Below are 15,505 nucleotides of genomic sequence, written 5' to 3' on the forward strand. Positions count from 1 at the left end.
TGTTGAATAATGTATTGGTATTTTGATAGGAATTGCATTGAATATGTAGATTGTTTTAGGCAGGATGGCCATTTTGACAATATTAATTCTTCCTACCCATGAGCATGGGATGTATTTCCACTTATTGGTGTCTTCTTTAATTTTTCTCATGAATGTCTTATAGTTTTCAGGGTATAGGTCTTTCACCTCCTTAGGTTTATTCCTAGGTGTTTTATTCTTTTTTGATGCACTTGTGAATGGAATTGTTTTCCTGATTTATCTTTCTGCTAATTAATTGTTAGTATATAGGAATACAACAGATTTCTGTGTATTAATTTTGTTTCCTACAACTTTGCTGAATTCATTTATTAGTTCTAGTAGTTTTGGTGTGGCTTCTTTAGGGTTTTTTATGTACAATATCATATCATCTGCAAACAGGGACAGTTTAACTTCTTCCTTACCAATCTGGATGCTTTTTATTTCTTTGTGTTGTCTGGTTGCTGTGGCTACGACCTCCAGTACTATGTTAAGTAAAAGTGGGGAGAGTGGGCATCCTTGTCTTGTTCTCAGTCTTAGAGGAAAAGTTTTCAACTTTTCACTGTTAAGTATGATGTTGGCTGTGGGTTTGTCATATATGGCCTTTATTATGTTGAGGTACTTGCCCTCTATACCCATTTTGTTGAGAGTTTTTATGATGAATGGTTGTTGAATTTTGTCAAATGCTTTTTCAGCATCTATGGAAATGATCATGTGCTTTTTGTCCTTCTTTTTGTTGGTGTGGTGTATGATGTTGATGGATTTTCAAATACTGTACCATCTTGCATCCCTGAAATAAATTCTACTTGATCATGATGGATGATCTTTTTGATGTATTTTTGAATTCGGTTTGCTAATATTTTGTTGAGTATTTTTGCATCTATGTTCATCAGGGATATTGGTCTGTAATTTTCTTTTTTTGTGGTGTCTTTTCCTGGTTTTGGTATTAGAGTGATGTTGGCCTTATGGAATGAGTTTGGAAGTATTCCCTCCTCTTATACTTTTTGGAAAACTTTAAGGAGGATGGGTGTTAGATCTTAACTAGATTTTTGGTAAAATTCAGTGTGAAGCCATCTGGCCATCTGGTCCAGGAGTTTTGTTCTTTTTATTACTAATTCAATTTTCTTGCTGGTAATTGGTCTGTTCACATTTTCTGTTTCTTCCTGGGTCAGCCTGGGATGGTTGTATTTTTCTAGAAGGTTATTCATTTCTTCTAGGTTATCCAATTTGTTTCCATATAATTTTTCATAGTATTCTGTAATAGTTCTTTGTGTTTCTGTGGTATCTGTAGTGATTTTTCCTTTCTCATTTCTGATTCTGCTTATGTGTGTAGACTCTCTGTTTTTCTTGATAAGTCTGGCTAGGGGTTTATCTGTTTTTTTAATTTTCTCAAAGAACCAGCTCCTGCTTTCATTGATTCTTTCTATTGTTTTATTCTTCTCAATTTTATTTATTTATGTTCTTACCTTTATTATGTCCCTCCTTCTACTGACTTTGGGCCTCATTTGTTCTTCTTTTCCTAGTTTCATTAATTGTGAGTTTAGACTGTTCATATGGGATTGTTCTTCTTTCCTGAGGTAGGCCTGTATTGCAATATACTTCCCTCTTAGCATGGCCTTCTCTGCATCCCAGATTTTGCAGTGTTGAATTATTGTTGTCATTTGTCTCCATATATTGCTTGATCTCTGTATTTGGTCATTGATCCATTGGTTACTTAGGAGCATGTTGTTAAGACCCCATGTGTTTGTGGGCTTTTTTGTTTTCTTTGTGTAATTTATTTCTTGTTTCATACCTTGTGGTCTGAGAAGGTGGTTGGTATAGTTTCAAACCTTCTGAATTTACTGAGGCTCTTTTTGTGGCCTAGTATGTGGTCTATTCTAGAAAATGTTCCATGTGCACTTGAGAAGAATGTGTATCCTGCTTCTTTTAGGTGGAGTTTTCTGCAGATGTCTGTTGTGTCCATCTGTTTCTAATGTGTTGTTCAGTGCCTCTATCTCCTTACTTATTTTCTGTCTGGTTGTTCTGCCCTTTGGAGTGAGTGGAGTATTGGAGTGTCCTAAAATGAATTCATTAGATTCTATTTCCCCCTTCGATTCTGTTAGTATTTGTTTCACATATTTGGGTGTTCCTATGTTGGGTGCATAGATATTTATAATGGTTATATCCTCTTGTTGGACTGACTCCTTTATCATTATGTAATGTCCTTCTTTGTCTCTTCTTTGTTTTGAAATGTATTTTATCTGATACAAGCACTGAAACTCCTTTTTTCTTCCTTATTACTTGCATGAAGTATCTTTTTCCATCCCTTCACTTTTATTCTGTGTATGTCGTTGAGTTTGAAGTGAGTCTCTTGTAGACAGCAGATAGTTGGGTCTTGTTTTTTTATCCATTCAGTGACTCTATGTCTTTTGATTGGTGCATTCAGACCATTTACATTTAAGGTGGTTATCGATAGGTATGTATTTATTGACATTGCAGGCTTTAGATTCATGGTTACCAAAGTTTCAAGGGTAGCTTTTTTACTATCTAACAGTCTAGCTTAACTCACTTAGTATGCTATTATAAACAAAATCTAAATGTTCTTTTCTTTCCCTCCTTTTTCATCCTCCTCCATTCTTTATATATTAAGTATCATGTTTGTACTATTTGTGTATCCCTTGACTGAATTTGGGGTAGTTGATTTGATTTTGCATCTGCTTTGTAATTAATTGATCTACTTCCTTTACTGTGGTTTTGTTTTTCTGGTGACAGCTATTTAACCTTAGGAACACTTTCATCTAAAGCAGTCTCTCCAAAATACACTATTGAGATGGTTTGTTGGAGGTAAATTCTCTCTCAACTTTTGCTCATCTGGGAACTGTTTAATCCCTCCTTCATATTTAAATGATAATCTTGCTGGGTAGAGTATTCTTGGTTCAAGGCCCTTCTGTTTTATTGCATTAAATATATCATGCCACTCCCTTCTGGCCTGTAAGGTTTCTGCTGAGAAGTCTGATGATAGCCTGATGGGTTTTCATTTGTGTGTGATCTTTTTTCTCTCTCTAGCTGCTTTTAAAAGTATATCCTTATCCTTGACCTTTGCCATTTTAATTATTATATGTCTTGGTGTTCTCTTCTTGGGTCCCTTGTGTTGGGAGATCTGTGTACCTCCATGGCCTGAGAGAATATCTCCTTCCCAAGATTGGGGAAGTTTTCAGCAATTACCTCCTCAAAGACACTTTCTATTTTTTCTCCTCTTCTTCTCATACCCCTATAATGCAAATATTGTTCCATTTGGATTGGTCACACAGTTCTCTTAGTATTCTTTCATTCCTAGAGATCCTTTTTTCTCTCTGTGCCTCAGCTTCTTTGTATTCCTGTTCTCTAATTGCAGTTTCATTTTCCAGTTCCCCTACTTCATCTAATATGCTTTTAAATCCCTCTATTGTATGTTTCATTTCAGATACTGCATTTTTCAAAGTTTCTCTTTCTTGAATTCCTCCCTGAGTTCTTGAATATTTTTCTGTAACTCAGTGACCATGTTTATGATTTTTATTTTGAAATCTTTTTCAGGAAGGTCGGTGAGTTCAGTTTCACTTGGCCCTCATTCTGGTGTTTGTGGTATTTTGGTTTGTACCAGGTTCTTTTGATGTTTCATATTTATAATAATAACTTGGTATAGGCGGTGCCCTCTAGTGCCCATAAGCTCTACTCTCTGGAGCTACTTAGCCTCATGAATGATGGCAAGGTTCACATGTGAGTGGCACTGGTTCCTGCTGAGAGGGAAGAGCTCTTTCCCTGCTTCCTGGATGCAGTGTCTGCTTCTACTACTAGGGCCAGTGGGCTGAGTGCTCAGGGAGGAGCCTCTATACTACACCATTGTAGCTGCTATAGGCAGAGCCGCCCTCTGGCTGGCCTGGTGCAGTGGTGGGGACAACAGGTTTGCAAACTGTTGCTGGCCAGGAGGAAGGAGTGACAGGCTGAGTATCACAGTCAGGGGCCTCAGGGCTGTGTTATCAGCCAGGGGAATGGAGTGCCTCAAGCTCCTGAAAGTTCTCAAGCTACTGGGCTGAGTGTGCCGGGATGATTTTGTCCACCTGTCCTTTCTCCTGAGCAGCAAGCTCTGTACGATCCTTGCCCCTTTAGCAGCCCTCTCACTGTTGGGAAGTCTCTCAGGGTTCCCACCTTTCTTTTGTCCCAGAGTGGCCAGTTGTGAGTACCTCCTCTCCACAAGCAGCTGGAATCTCAGTGTCTCCAAGTATTCTGTCTGTCTTAGGTTTCCAACCACACTAATCTCCAGAGCACCATGTAATGTAGGTTCATGATCCCAGAGCAGATCTCCAGGGCTAGGTATTCAGCAGTCCTAGGCCTCCACCTCTTCTCCACTCAGTTTCTCTTCCTCCAACCAGTGCGCTGGGGTGGGGCAAGGGCTTGGGTCTTGCTAGATCGTGGCTTTGGTGCCTTTATCTTTTTCTGCAATGCAGGCAGTCTGTCACAGCCTCTTTCCTGTTGCTCTTTCAGGATTTGTTGTATTTGCTCCATTTTCATATTATATGTAGTTTTGGGAGGAGGTTTCTCTCTCACCTCTCATGCTGCCATCTTTTCATCAGGGAATTTTTCTTTGGCAATCACTTTGATGAACTTATAGGGCTCCTGGATGTAAAGCACACAAACACAGGGTTTGCCCCATTACTGGGTTCCCCTGGAGTTATTAACTCTCAGTCTTGTCCCCCCTGAGCCTCCAGCAGTCCATCAGTACAGTTCAGGCTTCCCTACTCAGGGCTGATTCCTATGTAAGTTCTGCTTGGTGTTTCAGCTCTGGTATGTTGTGATCTTCTACATCTGCTTGTGTGTGTCTGCAGGTTTTTTTGGATTCACTCTTCCTTTTTGCTCCTGATACAGTATTCACTTGAAAGGTCTTAACTGCTTGGTGGGTCTAAACTCCAGTGTCAACAGGGAGTCAGTGAGTCATCTGAAATCTTGGCTCCACTTCTCAGCTATTGTTTTCAAATTGGCAAATACATAAGTGGGGAAGGTGGGCCCAAGGATTATAGTCCCCTTTCTGGGCTCTTCTTTATTCTCATTTCTTGGCTCTATAAATGCTATTTTGATAGCTCTCCAACACCTTCAAATAGATTTTTTAAATATTAGTCTAACTTTTATATCTATTTTCAGTAAAACAAAGCAAGCTAGCCTATCATTTTCAGAATAGAACCTGTTTCACTGAGCTTTCATTTCAGTGAATATTTAAATTATTTTTCTAGTATTTTTAATTGCTTATTTTAAAATATCATCTGATGTATTTCAAAGTGTCTTATACATTCAGTATAGTTTCTGCCCTTAAACTCTTTCTAAACCTTTTAAGCATATGCTTTTTATTATGTCATTTAGTGTTCTATTGTCTTTGATTCTTAGTATATTATTTCTCCTTTGTGGAGCTTTGTGCCTCACATGTTCTGTAATTTTTAATTGAGAACTAATCTTCCCCAAGAGTCATTTCTGTTGGAATTCTGATATGGTTTGTAGAAGTTTTCTAACAGAGAAGTTTGCATTTGCTTCTAGCAATACCCTAGGGTTTTTACTTTTTCAAGTCAATTTTAATGTTAATTTCAGGTTTATAAGTGGAGGGGAATGGGAATTACTACTAATAGCACTGGGGTTTCTTTTTGGGTGATGAAAGTGTTCTGGAATTAGATAGTGGTGATGCTTGCACAGCTTTGTGAATAAATTAAAAACCTTGAGTTGTACACTTTAAGGTGGTATGTATCTTATTGTATGTGAACTATATAATAACTCCCCTCCCAAAAAAATCCAAATTTGTATACCCCATAAGTAATGTAAACTCAGATTGCATATCCCCACTGAGGCCCAAGTGAACAACAGATTTCCTTTACTGAATCCCTAGGGCCCAAGATAGTGTTTTTTTGGTCCCTATTTTAAAGACAAAGCAGCAGTTTAAGGAGTTTTTATTTCAGCTCTTGCCTTATACAAGCCTTAGACCTTTGTTTCTGCCTTTGATGGGTATTAAAATCCCAACCTTAAACTGTTATGTCTGAAATCTAATAGTCCTTTAAGCCACCATGATTTTTCTTCCTTCTTACCATTCTAAGCTGAATCCTCTTTTCAGTTTTGGCTCTGGGGATTTTCTTTTACTCTTGCTTAAGAGCTATCTCTCTGGGTTAGCTAATTATTTTTAGAAGTTGGTTAATATATCATAGTACTTTATTTAACACTTCTTTATTTTTCCCACTACAAATAATATGGCAAGAGACCTTTTTGTGCATATGTTCTTACGGGATGATTCTTCTGGATTTTTTTTGTAAGGTCAGGTCCCATAAGTGGGACTATTTTGTCAAATATACATGCATTTTGAATGTCTGTAGCCACTGCCAGATGCCTTTTTCAGAATGTAGAATCCCTGACTCCACTAGCGATGTGTCAGACACCCTAGCCAGGGCTGCAGACACTGAAGCAACCTTCTCTCAGCTCTGGTGAACAGGAGGTGAGAAGCCTTCTTCACCTGAGGGAGTGCCAATGGACCTTTTGGGTGGTGGGGGTGGAGCAGCCAGAGAGGATACCTCAAGAGGTACTTACTTACTGGTTAAGCTTCTAATTGGTTAGGTAATTTGAATAGTTAATTTTGAAAAGGGAGAGAGAGAAAATTTGTGAAGAAGGTCTTACCACTGTAAAAGTATAATTCATACGAAGATTAGACTTCTCCATTTTTAAATCATATGCTTTTAAGTTATATACCAGGTGCAAATTGGCCCATAAAGAGAATCTCCAGGCCCCATTATGGGGGTTCCAGCATTTGTTCACTTATTGTAGAGTTGCTGGGGCCTCCATTTAGTTTTATTCAGTCTTACTCTTTGGATCCACCTCTCAATTTTTATACCCAAACAGGTGACTTTGGCAACTGTTCTCTCTGGCTTTCCCCTCAAGGATGCTGGATTTCTTCTTCTCTCCCAGATTTTGACTGTCTTGGGATGTGATCTTTTCATTCAGTCAGTACCTTGGCCACCCCTAAGTTCTACCCCTGGCTCAGCTGTGATGGGTTAGAGGTGGAATAAAATAGCCACCTAGTCACTGAAACCTGTGAATGTTTCTTTTGCTGTCATGAAAGAGCATTGGGAGTAAAGGAGAAGATGAGTTATTAATATATAAAACTAACAATGATATTTTTGAATGAATGTAAGAAAATGGAGAGAACTGGCTTGTGACCAGTAAGATAACAAAACTGAGTTTTGTTTTTTGTGCAGTCATTGTTACAATAATTTACTCAGGCAATAATGATCAACTGAGACCCAAACTAGTAGGTGATGGTTAGATGAGAAATAGAATAATTACATGGTTTCAAATATCCCACAAAAGGTGCTCATTAAATTACAAAGAGAAAGACACTAACTTTGCAATAAGTGAGAAATCTGATGTCACCCTGATCAAGTGGTCAGAAAAGCTATGAGTTTTAAGCACAGAGGGTTAATTAGAAAGAAATGTTATGTTGGCAGTATTTTGCAGCTTATTTTGATAGTATTTAAATTAGAGGAGATGCAGTAGATGTTGTATGCATAAATGTTAGCAACACATTTCAGTGTTTGACAATTTTACTAGTAAAACCAAAGATGACTTGGAATTAGAAACACAGTCACATGGTTTGCAATCTGCTTGAAAACCTGTAAATTACAAATGGTATTGTTTAGTAGTTGATGAGTCGTTGGTGGAGAAGTTTAACAGAGATAGAGTCTGAACATTATTGCTGGAACCTATAATTTTTAAGAAGAATGTCTAGGAAATTCAGGAGTTTCTGAGCAGTGTATTTATGGGAAAGTCATTTCAGTTCTGTCCTCTTGGAAATCTTCAAGTGCTGGGAGTGCCGATTTCTCAATAAGGTGGCAGGAGTGGACAGTGCTTTACAGAAGTGGGCATTTTATGTTTGGATGCAGCAGCCAGTGTGGCCCCAGAGTTTCTCCGCAGGAATCTGCTCTCTCTGGGGTGGCTGATGGCTTCTTACTCTAAATGTTGTAAAGATCCGGAAAAATTTTCCTATATTTTAGGACTGTCTGCATTCCAAATGCTTATGGTTTATTTTATATAAATAGTTACATCTATTGAGATTGTTTGCCTGATGTTATTGCTGATGTTATTTTCTACTATTAAAAGAATGGAATTTTGTTATTCAGGAATGGACTGGATTCTATTTTTTAATTTCCTCCAGAAATGGAAATGTTTGACAGGCTTCCTCTGGGAATGCAATGATATGATTAATCATAGTGTGTTATAGAAGGAAATTACAATGCTTCTTTAGGTCCTGGCTTGGGCTGCTATGACAAAATACTGTAGAACGGCTGCCTTAAACAACAGATGTTTACTTCTTACAATTCTGGAGTCTGGAAATCCAAGATCACGCTGTTGGCAGATTTGGTTCCTGGTGAGAACCTTCTTCCAGATCTAAATCTAATAACCTCCTAAAGGCCACTCCTAATACCATCACATTTAGGGGCGTAGGACTTCAACATGTGAATTTTGAGAAGACTCAAACATTCTGTCCATAATAAGTCTGATGCTTCCAGATTTGATTCCAAGAAAATTCCTCTCAACTCCACATTTCTCATAAGGAAAATACAGAGTATATATATATATATGATATATAGAGTGATATTGAATGATACATAGACAGTATATTGAAAAGAACTTGAAGTTGTACAAAGGGCAATTTCTGGAACAATTGATCAGAATTCTTCTATTTTTACTTCTAATAAACAATACCTGTCTTTCAGAGAATCGTTTCCTATTTGTTTTCTGTCCCTTTCTTTTCTCTCCTTGTTTTTTATCTATTGTTAGAACAATTTTAAAAGAAGCACTGAAAAAAAAGATCATCTATAATCCTGTCACTCTACATAAGGTACTTTTTTGGGGTAAGTTACATTTGTTAATTTTATCCGTATGTAATTAGAGTCTACCCTCTTGTTTCCTGCTTATTTTTATTCCGCTTAAAACTGTCAAAAACATTTCCCCATGTGGTTATATAGTCCTTCAATGTCATCTTTATCATTATCCTATGACTGTGTGATATTACATAACATTCTGAAAAAATAAAATAAAAGATCATTCATCTGCAAATAGAGATTATTTAAACTTTTTCATTGCTATTTCTTTTCTTACCTAATTGTTCTGGCTAGAATTTCCAGGACAATGTTGAACTGAGGTGGTGAGAGCAATAATCTTTGTCTTGTTCTTGATCTTAGGGAGAAAGTATTCAGTCTCTAATCATTAAGTATGATTTAATTGTGGATTTTCATAGATGCTCTTTATTAGGTTGAGGAAGTTCCCATCTAACTAGTTTTTGAATGTATTTATCATGAAAGGGTGTTGAATTTTGTCAAATGTTTGCTAATATCCTGTTGAGCAATTTTGTGTCAATATTAAGAAAAAATATTGGTTTTTTTCCCCCAGTTATGTCTTTGTCTGGCTTAGCTGTTTGGCTTCATAGAATGAGCTGGGAAATGTTCATTCCTCTTGTATTGTTTAGAAGAGTTTATAAAGAATTAGTGTCTGTTTTTCTCTAAAATTTTGGTAGAATTCATCAGTGAAGCCTTCTATTTCTAGGTTTTTCCTTGTGAGAAGTTTTAAAATCACTGATTTAATCTTTTTACTTGTTATGGGTATATTCAGATTTTTGTTTCTTCTTTAGTCTATTTAATTAGGTTATCTTAATTTGTTGGCATGTAATAGCTCATAGTATTCTCTCATAATCCATTTTATTTCTTTAAAGTCAGTAATAATGTCCTTATTTCATTCTGATTTAAGTAATTTGAGTTTTCTTTTTTTCTTTGGCTGTCTAGGTAAAACAAATTATTATTTTTTTATTTTAAAAGAGCAAATTCTTATGTTCCACATTGTTAATCACCAGGGAAATGCAAATCAAAACCACAATGAGATACCTCCTCACACCAGTTAGGATGGCCACTATCCAAAAGATAAGAAAGAACAAATGTTGGCAAGGATGTGGAGAAATGGGAACCCTCCTACACTATTGGTGGGAATGTAAATTGGTACAACCATTGTGGGAAGTAGTATGGCAGTTCCTCAAAAAACTGAAAATAGAGATACAATTCCATCTAGCAATTCCACTTCTAAGAGTTTACCTGGAGAAACCAAAATCCCTGATTTGTAGAGACATACACACCTCTATGTTTATTACTGCATTATTTACGATAGCCAAGATATGGAAGCAACCTAAGTATCTATCAATAGATGACTGGATAAAGAAGATGTGGTACATATACACAATGGAATATGATTCAGCCATAAAAAAGAGAAATCCTGCCATTTGCAACAACATGGATGGACCTAGAGGGTATTAGGCTCAGTGAAACAAATCAGGTGGAGAAAGACAAATGCCTTATTATTTCACCTATTTGTGAAATATAAAAACAAAGCAAAAGAGAATGAACAACACAGCAGTAGACTCACAGATGGTGAGAAGTGACTGGTGGTTACCATGGGGAAGGGTTTGGGGTAGGGAGGTGGGGAGGATAAGAAGGATAAAGGGGCACAAAAATTCTCACTCATAGTATAAGTTGGTCATAGGGATAGTAGTATAGCATGTAGAATATAGCATGGAGATTCTGTAACATCTCTTTATGTTGACAGATAGTAACTGCATTTGAGGGGGTGAGGATTTAATAATATGGGTAACTGTTGAACTACTGTATTGTATATTTGGAACCAGTATGATTGTATGTCAATGATACTTCAATAAGAAATTTTTAAAAGGAGCAAACTTTTGTTTCTAATGATTTTCTCTGTTGTTCTTCTATTCTCTATATTTCACTAATTTCTGTTTGAGACTTTATTGTTTTCTTCCTTCTGCTTTCTTTTTTGTTTTTAGTTTGCCTTCTTTTTCCATTTTCTTAAGGAAGAAATTTAGTTTATTGAGATTTTTCCCTTTTCTTAAGTATAGGCATTTACAGCTATAAATTTCCCTCCAAGCACTGACTTTGCCACATTCTGTACATTTTGGTATGTTGGTTTTCATTTTCATTCACTAAAAGTATTTTCTAATTTCCTTGTTATTTCTTCTTTGACCCATTGGTCATTCAGAAGTGTGTTGTTTAATTTCTTCATATTTGTGAATTTTCCAAATTTCCATATGTTTTTTATTTCTAATTTGATTCAGTTGAAGTCAGAGAACTTAATTTGTATATCCCTTCAGTCTTTCTAAGTTTACTGATATTTGTTTTGTGGCCAAAATATGGCCTGTCCTCAAGAATGTTCCATGTGTGTATTTGAGAAGAATGGGCATTCTGTTGTTATTGGAAGGAGTGTTCCATAGATGTCTGTTAGGTCTAGTTTTTATCCGGTATTGTTCAACTCCTCTATTTTCTTGTTGATGTGCTACCTTGTTGTCATGCATTATTGAATGTGGGGTATTGATGTTTCCAATTATTTCTTTAATAGTTTGTTTTTCTCTTCAGTTCTGTCAGCTTTTACTTTATGTATTTGGGGATCTATTGTCAGGGGCAAACATGTTTATAATTTTTATATTTTCTTTCATCATTATAAATGTTCTTCTTTATTTCTAGTAGCAATTTTTGTCTAAAGTTTATTTTGTCTAATATTAGTATACACTCCAGTTCTCTTTGAGTACTGTTTGGATGGTATATCTTTTTCTGTCCTTTTACTTTCAACCTATTTATGTCTTTGAGTTGAAAATATGTCTCTTGTAAATAGTGTCTATTTAGATCATACTTTAAAAAACCCATTTTGATAAACTTTCTGTTTTAATTGGCAAGTTTAATCCAAGTACCTTAAATGTAATTATTGATAAGGTACTATTTGCATCTGCCCTTTTGCCAATATTAAAAAGCATTTTTTGTCCTTTTCTATCTTCCTTTTGAGACTCCTGTTTTGCACATGCTGGTATGCAGTATCCCACATGTCTCTGAGTCTTGCTTAGTTTTACTCCTTAAAAAAATTTTCTTTTTCAATTAATCTGTCTTCAAATTTGATAATTCTGTCTTCTGTATGCTCAAATCTGTTATTGATTCTCTTTAGTGAATTGTTCATTCCAGTTGTATTTTTTAACCCTATGATTTGTTTTATAATTTCTATCATTTTTTCAGATTGATAAAAAATAATTTCATAGTTCCCTTTAGTTCCTTAGCCATGGTTTGCTTTAGTTTTTTGAACATTTCTAATATAGTGGTTTTAATGTCTTTGTCTAGTAAGTCTAATGTCTGGGCTTCTGCAGGAATATTTTCTATTGTCCATATTTTTCCTGTGTATAGGCTTGCTTTTTTTTGTATATTTTTAAATTTTTTATTGAAATAATACTTTAAATAATATTATATGTTATCTCTGGAAATCAGAGTCTTCCTCCTCTCCAGAATTTGCTGTTGTTACTGTTTGTTTCTCATGAACTTTTCTGAATAATTCTGTAAAGTCTGTATTCTTTATCATGTATGGCCATTGACATCTCTACTCAGTTAGCTTACGCATCAGCTAATGATTAGAAAGAGATTACCTCAAATGGCTAGAAACAGGGGACTCTGCATATGTGTTGGGTCATGCCTTCAATACTCAGCCAGGTAGTTGACAACTCTGCCTTAGCCCTCACTGCTTGTACAGGGCCTCAGGATCAATTAAAGGTTATAGTCTAGGACCTCCTCAGGTCTTTCTGAGCATGTGCAAGCCTTATGCATGCAAGTGGCCTTCTAGATTACCAGGAATATGTTGCAGCTATCCAAAATCCCCCATGGCCATCTCACTTCCCAGCTTTTCCTTTTAAACTTTTTGATTAGACTGTTGTTTGTCCTAATCTATGTAGCCGCAATGTTAAACATCTACTCCTGAAGGTTTGTGACAAATGCCCCTGGAGAAGAAGCTGTGTGGTTGTGATAACTCCTGTTAATAGGGCCTTCCAGGGAAAGATCAGACACATCAGGTAGTGACAATCTTCAGGAAATGTGGCCTTGAATGAGTTCCAATCTAGTTCTTCCTCCTACACTCCCCCAATCCCTTTCCCACCCCAAGTGGGTTTCAGGCTGTCCACTGCTGAGCTGGGAAGGGGGATATGGAAATAGGGCAAGTTAAATGTCAGTTAGCTTTCTTGAATAAATGCTTCCTGGATTGCTGCAAATATTTCATTAATTTTTAGAATTCTGAAAAAGTTGATTCTGACAATTATAGCCAATGTTATGGCTGCTCTTATGGGGGGGGAGGATTTTCATAACTTCTTACTTTACCACTCTACCATTCTTACTGATTATATCCTTGATACTTTAAAATTTTTAGTGCACTGCATCTCCTCTGTATGTCCGCAGTTAATCAGTATTTTTATTTTCTTCCTTCTTCAGAATAAGGAATAACCTGGGATGATTTTATTTCCTCCTCCCTTAAGTCTCTGCCACTTTTTTTGCTGAGAAAGAAGTTCTTAAAATTGGGATTTTGTTTGTTTTAGGTTGCTATCAATAAAACAACAGTTATTTAGCTTTAACTATATATTTTACTTAATAATTTCTATGCACATACCAGTTTCTTATGTCACATATTTTCATTTTTGCTGGAGTATGCTTTCTAGTAATAATTTCAGTAAGAGTTCATGGTCTAAGAAATATTATGAGCCCTGTAGAGATGAACATATCTTTATGTTGTTCTAATACATGAATAATAGTTTTATTGGATATAAAATTTAAGTTCAAAATTATTCTCAGAACTTTGAAATTATTTCTACATTCTTTTAAATATATTTTTTGAAATAATTTCAAGCACAGAAAAATTACAACAGTATAAAACTCTGCATACCCTTCACCCAGATTTACCAAGTATTCATATTTTCCCATTTATTTTATTTTTTCTTTATCCCTTTCTATTTTTCCTTAATTCTTTGAGAGCAAGTGGTAGATATTCTTCCCCTTTACTTCTAAATACTTCAGTAGGCTTTTTTTCTAAGGGTAAGATTATTCACTAATATAATACCATTATAAAAACAGGAAATTTAAGATTGATGCAATAGTACTATCTAACCCTCAGATCATAGTCAAATGTTTCCAATTGCCCAATAATGAACTTCATTGTTTTTTTTTTCTAGCCCAGGATCCATTTAGTTCCTTTGTCTCTGTAATCTTTATTCTTTGTCTTTGTCTTTCATGACATTGATATTTTTCTTTTTGAGAGGGCATCTCTCATATTTATTGATCAAATGGTTGTTAACAACAATAAAATTCAGTATAGGGGGGTCAATGCTCAATGTACAATCATTAATCCATCTCAAGCCTAACTCTCGTCAGTCTCCAATCTTCTGAAGCATAATGAACAAGTTCTTACATGGTGAACGAATTCTTACATAGTGAATAAATTCTTACATGGTGAACAGTACAAGGGCATTCATCACAGAAACTTTCAGTTTTGATCATGCATTATGAACTATAAACAATCAGGTCAAATATGAATATTCGTTTGATTTTTATACTTGATTTATATGTTGATCCCACATTTCTCCCTTTATTATTATTATTATTTTTATTTTTAATAAAATGCTGAAGTGGTAGGTAGATGCAAGATAAAGGTAGAAAACATAGTTTAGTGTTGTAAGAGAGCAATTGTAGATGATCAGGTGTGTGCCTGTAGACTATGTGTTAATCCAAGCTAGACAAGGGCAATAAACCATCCACGGATGCAGAAGATTTCTCTCAAAGCAGGGGGGATGAGGTTCTGAGCCTCACCTCTGTTGATCCCCAATTTCTCACCTGATGGCCCCCCTGCGACTGTGCCTGTCTTAGGTTGTTCCTCCCTTGAGGAATCTTACCTGTCTCTGGCTAACCAGTCATCTTCTAGGGCCATACAGGGAAATGTAAAGTTGGTAAGTGAGAGAGAAGCCATATTGTTTGAAAAGGTTAGCTTTCTACTTCTTTGCAGATTTTTGCCCTGTGGCTTCTATGCCCAGCACTTGTCTTGAGGTATCTTTACCACCTGGAGGAATTATGATATTCGGTAACTTCGATATGAGGCATGAATTCTATTTAAGGGTTGTAATTAGGAAGGAAGAAGAAAAGCTATAGAGGTAGCATATGGAAGAAAACATGGGAGGATTATTTCTTTGACATATCTTCTTGTAGAGTACCTTAAGTATGTATAGGTTTTAAACTACTAACTAATTTGCACACACATATTAACATAATAGGAATACGGTGACATAAACAAAGCAAATCTATAATTAACATCCATCTCCAGTGAAGCCAAGAAAACCATTTAGGCACCCTAGGCATTTGTGAAAATTTGTCTATGATATGATGGATATTGTCCAACTGTACTTGAACAGTCTGAGAAAAATCAGACAAATTAAAGCAGCCCATTTCTGGGATCTGTTCACCTCCCATATGTTCTTTTAACCGTAGATAGTCTATAGTCATAAGATTTTGGAGTGCTACAACTTGCACCCCTCCCAACTCCTGGTTGAGTTCCAACAGTACAGATCCGGTCAAATTCGTTGTCGCACTGTATGCACAAG

The sequence above is a fragment of the Manis javanica genome, chromosome 7, assembly GCF_040802235.1.
Source record: "Manis javanica isolate MJ-LG chromosome 7, MJ_LKY, whole genome shotgun sequence".
NCBI lineage: Eukaryota > Metazoa > Chordata > Mammalia > Pholidota > Manidae > Manis > Manis javanica.